Raw genomic sequence first — 6768 nt, forward strand, 5'->3', positions numbered from 1 at the left:
TACCAGCCAATAATTTTGAACTTAAACCATCCCTGTTGCAACTAGTGCAACAGAGACAATTCGCGGGTCTCGCTACCGAGAACCCTAACCAACATTTAAAAATATTTCTTCAATTAGAAGATACTTTTAAAACCAATGGAGTTTCTCCTGAGGCAATACGTTTAAGATTATTTCCTTTTTCCCTCAGAGATAAAGCTCTATCATGGTTAGATTCCCTTCCACCTAATTCCATTACGACTTGGGATAACCTTAGAAGAGTTTTTCTTGCTAGATATTTTCCCCCAAGTAAGACCGCCGTTCTTCGAAACCATATAACTAGATTTACCCAAAACCATGGAGAATCGTTGTTCGAAGCTTGGGAGAGATATAAAGAGTTGTTACGAGCATGCCCACATCATGGTTTAGAAAATTGGTTAATCATTCAAACCTTCTATAATGGACTTCATTACAATACAAAGATGACCATCGACGCTGCCGCGGGCGGTGCTCTGATGAACAAACCTTACCCTGAAGCTAGTGCCCTCATCGAAGATATGGCTCAAAACCATCAATCATGGGGAGTCGAATGAGCGACAGTGGAAAAGAAGGAAGCCCAAGGAGGAGTGCATGAACTAAGCTCTATAGACATGATGCAAGCTAAGATGGACGCATTAGCCCTTAAAGTCGAGCATATGTACACGAACCCGAATACTGTAGCCGCAGTTTCGTCGGATTGTGAGATATGTGGAACCCAAGGACACCAATCCGCAGAATGCAGTCTATTGAATGAAACCCACTCCGAGCAAGTGAACTACACCCAAGGGAACCCATATTCAAATACCTATAATCCTGGATGGAGGAATCACCCGAACTTCTCCTATAAAAACAATAACCCTATTCAAAATAATGCACCTCCGAGACCTAGTTATCAAGCTCCTAGATCAAATCAACCTATGCAACCTATACCACCAAAGCCGAGCCTTGAGAAAATTGTGGAAAATTTTATCACCGCTCAAACCCAACAAAACAAGGAGTTCATGAATCAAAACATTCATGTTAACGAATTGATTACTCAGTTAGGAACCAAGGTTGACCAAATAGTTACTCATACTAAGATGCTTGAAACCCAGATCTCTCAGGTAGCTTTAAACCAAGCCCCTCAGACTACACCTGGAGGACAATTCCCTGGACAACCTCAACAAAATCCGAGAGGACAAGCCAATGCCATTACCCTACGAAGTGGGAACGCTTATGATGAGCCACCAAACCCAAGATTAAGTGAACCCGAAACTTCTAAGGAATGTACCAAACCCCCGGACAAAGTAAAGGAACCAGAGGAATCTGAAAACCAGGATGGTCGAGAGAAAGGAGAAGAACCTAAAGATAAAATTTACGTACCACCCTCGCCATATAAACCACCTATACCATATCCCCAAAGACTCAAACAAACCTAGATCAATAAACAGTATCAAAAATTTATTAAAGTTATAGAAAAACTTCATGTAGAAATCCCTTTCACAGAAGCCATCACCCAAATACCTTCTTATGCAAAGTTTCTGAAAGATATCCTTACCAACAAACGTAGACTTGACGATCCGAAGCCTTTGGAATGTAATGCTATTTCCGAGGACAAATTAGCAAAGAAAGATAAAGATCCTGGAAATTTCTCCATTCCTTGCCTTTTGGGTAATCATGTCATCGAAAAAGCTTTTCTAGACTTAGGAGCTAGTGTGAGCTTAATGCCTCTAGCAGTTTATGAGAGGTTAAACTTAGGAGAATTACAACCCACTAAGATGTCACTTCAGTTAGCCGATAGATCTGTCAAATATACGATAGGCATTTTAGAAGATGTTCCTGTTAGGATAGGCCAACTATTTATCCCTACTGATTTTGTCGTCATGGACATCAAAGAGGACAATGATATACCAATCCTTCTAGGTAGACCGTTCTTATCGACTGCAGGAGCCATAATAGATGTCAAGAAAGGAAAGTTGACATTTGAGGTAGGTGACGAGAAAATAGAATTTATACTTTCGAAATTTCTTATGGCACCTGTGATGGGAGACTCATGTTATGCCTTAGATATCATTGATGAATGTGTTAGAGAATTAGAACAAAAAGAAATTATTAAGTTACCATCGACCCCCATAAAGGAGGATGATGACTTTAAAGAACCTTACATCGATGATAACCTGTACGAATGTTTATCCCTTACCCCAGATCCTATGCCATGCCCTAAGAAACCAACCTTAGAACTTAAGGAACTTCCTAAGAACCTGAGATATGAGTTCCTCGATGAAAAGATGAACCGCCCAGTTATAGTCAGTGCTACCTTGAGCCAAGAGGAAACGAACCAACTTTTAGACGTTTTACGAAGATATCCCTCAGCCTTAGGATATAATATCTCTGACCTGAAAGGTATAAGCCCATCCGTATGCATGCATCGGATTTCGCTCGAAGAAGATTCAAAACCCTTTAGGGAACATCAGAGAAGAATAAACCCTATAATGAGTGATGTTGTTAAGAAGGAAGTTCTTAAGTTACTTGAGGCAGGTATAATCTACCAGATCTCGGATAGTAAGTGGGTGAGCCCTGTGCATGTAGTACCTAAAAAGGGAGGCATCACAGTCGTGCAAAACGATAAAGGCGAACATGTAGAAAAACGTTTAGAAGGAGGATGGCGGATGTGTATAGATTATAGAAAATTAAATAAAGCAACTAGGAAGGATCATTTCCCTTTACCATTTATTGACCAGATGTTGGAGCGTCTAGCCAGACACTCTTACTTCTGTTATCTAGATGGATACTCGGATTCTTCCAAATACCTATTCACCCAGAAGATCAAGAAAAAACTACCTTTACATGCCCCTATGGAACTTTTGCCTACAGACGAATGCCGTTCGGCCTCTGTAATGCTCCAACTACTTTCCAACGCTGCATGATGTCAATATTCGCAGATTACCTAGATGGTATCATGGAAGTGTTTATGGATGATTTCTCGGTTTGCGGATTCAATTTCCACAATTGTGTTGCTAACCTTGAGAAAATCCTGGAGAGATGCGTGGAGGTGAACCTCGTGCTAAATTGGGAAAAATGTCATTTCATGGTAACCGAAGGAATAGTTCTAGGACATATAGTTTCCGAAAAAGGTATAAAGGTAGATAAAGCTAAAATAGAAGTTATAGAAAACCTAAAACCACCAAAAACCATCCGAGAAGTCCGAAGCTTTCTTGGACACGCTGGATTCTACCGGCGTTTTATTAAGGACTTCTCCAAAATAACTAAACCGTTAACCGGACTTTTAATGAAAGGTGCTGAATTCATTTTCGACGAAAAATGTAATGACGCATTTAATCTTTTAAAGCAAGCATTAATCTCAGCACCCATTATGAAACCGCCCGATTGGTCGGAACCTTTTGAGATAATGTGCGATGCTAGTGATTATGCAGTTGGAGCCGTTCTAGGACAAAGGAAAGATAAAAAATTACATGCCATTTATTATGCCAGTAGAACCCTAGATGCTGCCCAACTTAATTACGCAACAACCGAAAAAGAATTACTCGCTGTAGTTTTCGCTATAGACAAATTTAGATCTTATCTAGTAGGAGCAAAAATTATTGTTTACACCGATCATGCTGCCATTCGTTACCTATTAAGTAAAAAAGATGCCAAGCCCAGGTTACTCCGATGGATTCTATTACTACAAGAGTTTGATTTAGACATAAGAGATAAAAAAGGCACTGAAAATGTAGTAGCCGATCACCTTTCTAGGCTAGAACATCTAAAACCTGAACTAGTACCCATAAATGATGATTTCGCCTATGATAGACTGATAGCTAAGGTAGAAACCATTGAAGATAATAACCTAGATCCTTTTGAGCACCCCCAAAATTCCTTAGCAATAAGTAACGTACCTTGGTATGCAGATTTCGTTAATTACCTAGCTGCTGATATAGTACCCCCTGATCTTGACTACCACCGCAAGAAGAAATTCTTCCACGATGTGAGAAACTTCTATTGGGACGAACCGCTCCTTTTCAAGAGGGGTAAAGATGGCATTTTCGCCGTTGCGTTCCAGAAGAAGAGGTAAATAGTATTATCGAGCATTGCCATTCTGCACCTTATGGTGAACATGCGAGCACCTCTAAGACATACGCCAAGATTCTTCAAGCTGGCCTATTCTGGCCTACCATGTGGCGTGATATCTATGCTTACATTGTCAAATGTGATAGATGCCAACGCACTGGAAACATTTTAAGATGTGATGAAATACCCTTAAGAAACATTCAGGAAGTAGAACTCTTTGACGTATGGGGTATAGATTTCATGGGACCCTTTCCACCATCCTTAGGAAACAGGTATATCTTAGTAGTTGTAGACTATATGTCTAAGTGGATTGAAGCTATAGCTGCACCGACAAACGAAACTAGGGTAGTAATCAAATTATTTAAAAACTATATATTCCCTAGATTTGGAACACCACGTTTAGTCATAAGAGATGGAGGATCACACTTTATATCGAGAATATTTGACAAACTTTTAAGAAAATATGGAGTTAGGCATAGAGTAGCAACACCATACCACCCACAGACTAGTGGCCAAGTAGAAGTATCTAATAGGGAGATAAAACAAATCCTAGAGAAAACTGTTTCTATTTCTAGGAGAGACTGGTCTCAGAAGCTTCAAGAAGCATTATGGGCCTGTAGAACCGCTTTCAAAACCCCTATAGGAACTACTCCTTACCAACTAGTTTATGGCAAATCATGTCACTTACCATTCGAGTTAGAGCATAAAGCCTATTGGGCCATTAAAACTTTGATTTTAGACTACCTAGCCGCTGGAGAGAAGCGTATCCTAGACATTCATAAACTAGAAGAACTTAGGCAATCTGCCTACGAAAATGCAAAAATATATAAAGAGAGGACAAAAGCCTATCATGACAAAAGAATAGTAAAGAAAAACTTCAATATATGCGATTATGTTCTCCTTTTCAACACTAGGTTACGACTCTTCCCTGGAAAGTTACGTTCAAGATGGACTGGTCCTTTCGAAGTATCCAAGATTCTGAGATCCGGAGCCGTAGAAATCAAGAACGAAACCTGTAGTCCATTCATTGTAAATGGACAAAGACTGAAGCTCTACGAAGGAGGAGACATTCCAGCATACTACTCAAGCCACACCCTGATTGATCCACCAATTCCTACTACTACAGGTGTATAAATTCTGATCGTCAAGCTAATGACGTTAAACAAGCGCTGCGTGGGAGGCAACCCATGGTTTTTCTTTTCATTTTACCTTTTTCGCATTTATTTATATTTATTTTTATTTTTATTTTATTTTATCATATTTTGCATAGAGACTAAAAGTTTGAATGGTTTGTATTTTCAGGATCACTTTCCTAACCTTTACAGGATGCAGGGTTTTGATGACATGCATGTTACCTATAGAGACAATGCTCAGAGGGATCGCTACATTGCTTTATACCAGCGCCCTATGGCACCCACACGTTACCCTGATCAACACTGTATGGAGGCACTGGGTATCGAGCCTAGTATCCGATTCCTTAGCCACCAGCTCCACTGGGACGAATTTGCTGATGACTTGAGTAACACATATAGGAACCTGACTTTGGAGTTCCTTAGTTCATTCGACTACGACCCATATTCTGGACCAGATGGGAATGCTGCTTTCAGACTTTTTGGAGTTGAGTACTCCTTCAGCCAGAAAGAGTTCGGCGACCTGTTGGGTTTCCAGACTACTCCTGATGCTATCCCGGAGACACCTTTGGGATATTTCCTGGGTAAGGAAGTGGAGAAGTTTTGGAGTGATATATCAGGTGGCGGAAGCCAGGATCCATCTACACAGTTATCCTATGTCATACATAACCCAGCCTTCAGATATTTTCAGATGATATTAGCACATTCCTTCCTGGGAAGACAGGATGCAGAGACACTATTGAGTGAAGAAGAGATCTTCCTATTATTTTGCGCATCCCAGTCTCGCCCAGTAGCATGTGGGAACTTTTTATTGATAATCTCAGCGGTATCTCTAGATCCACCGAAGGAGTCATCCATGTTGGTGGAATCATCACACAGATTGTTGTCGCTTTAGGTCTGTCTCGCAAGCTGTTGCATCTTCGGACCTACTGTGGATACACTACCATGGACATCAATTTCTGTTTAACCAGAGGATTGATGAGGAGAGCTTCTTTCCACCCATGTCAGTTCCGATTGCTAGTCGACAGTGAGGTTATCCATTACTTCACACTGCTAGACCCTATGATGACCAGTGTGCATGATCCAGCGAATTGGAGTTATGCTCTAGAGGGCCAGGGAGAGATCGTCGAGGCACCGAGATCACCACCTGCTGCTGAATACATGCCTACACCACCATCTCCTAGAATCACTATTTTCTCTAATAATCATTCATTGCAGACACCCGACATACGCACCCAGATTGCTGAGTGCCGTAGAGAGATTGTAGAGCTTAGACAGGAAGTGGAGGACTTAACTTTACAGATAGGAGTATCTGATCTCACCCATGCTACTGAAGCCGATTGTCTATATCAGGAGATCGCAGAGCTCAGGCAGGAGATAGCCGCGCTCCGTGAATCCACTCAGGCAGACGACACCCCTAATACCTGATCTCACCATCTCATTTCATTTCTCTTTTATTTATTTATCGTATTTGCATTACTCATTTTATATTATCGCATTGGAATATTATATAAACTACTACTATACATTAGTATTTCTATTTTATCTATATACGTTTTATATTTATTTTATT

The 6768-nt window shown here is 40.6% G+C and overlaps 1 non-coding gene across 1 annotated transcript; it reads right to left on the minus strand.

Annotated features, from left to right (window-relative positions):
- Positions 1-296: 296 nt before the first annotated feature.
- Positions 297-403, minus strand: LOC127109867 (small nucleolar RNA R71). Its single transcript, XR_007797115.1, has one exon. It is a non-coding gene; the product is annotated as a small nucleolar RNA R71 (small nucleolar RNA).
- Between the last annotated feature and the right edge of the window lie 6365 nt (positions 404-6768).

The sequence above is a fragment of the Lathyrus oleraceus genome, chromosome 7 (genome assembly GCF_024323335.1).
Source record: "Lathyrus oleraceus cultivar Zhongwan6 chromosome 7, CAAS_Psat_ZW6_1.0, whole genome shotgun sequence".
Taxonomy (NCBI): domain Eukaryota; kingdom Viridiplantae; phylum Streptophyta; class Magnoliopsida; order Fabales; family Fabaceae; genus Lathyrus; species Lathyrus oleraceus.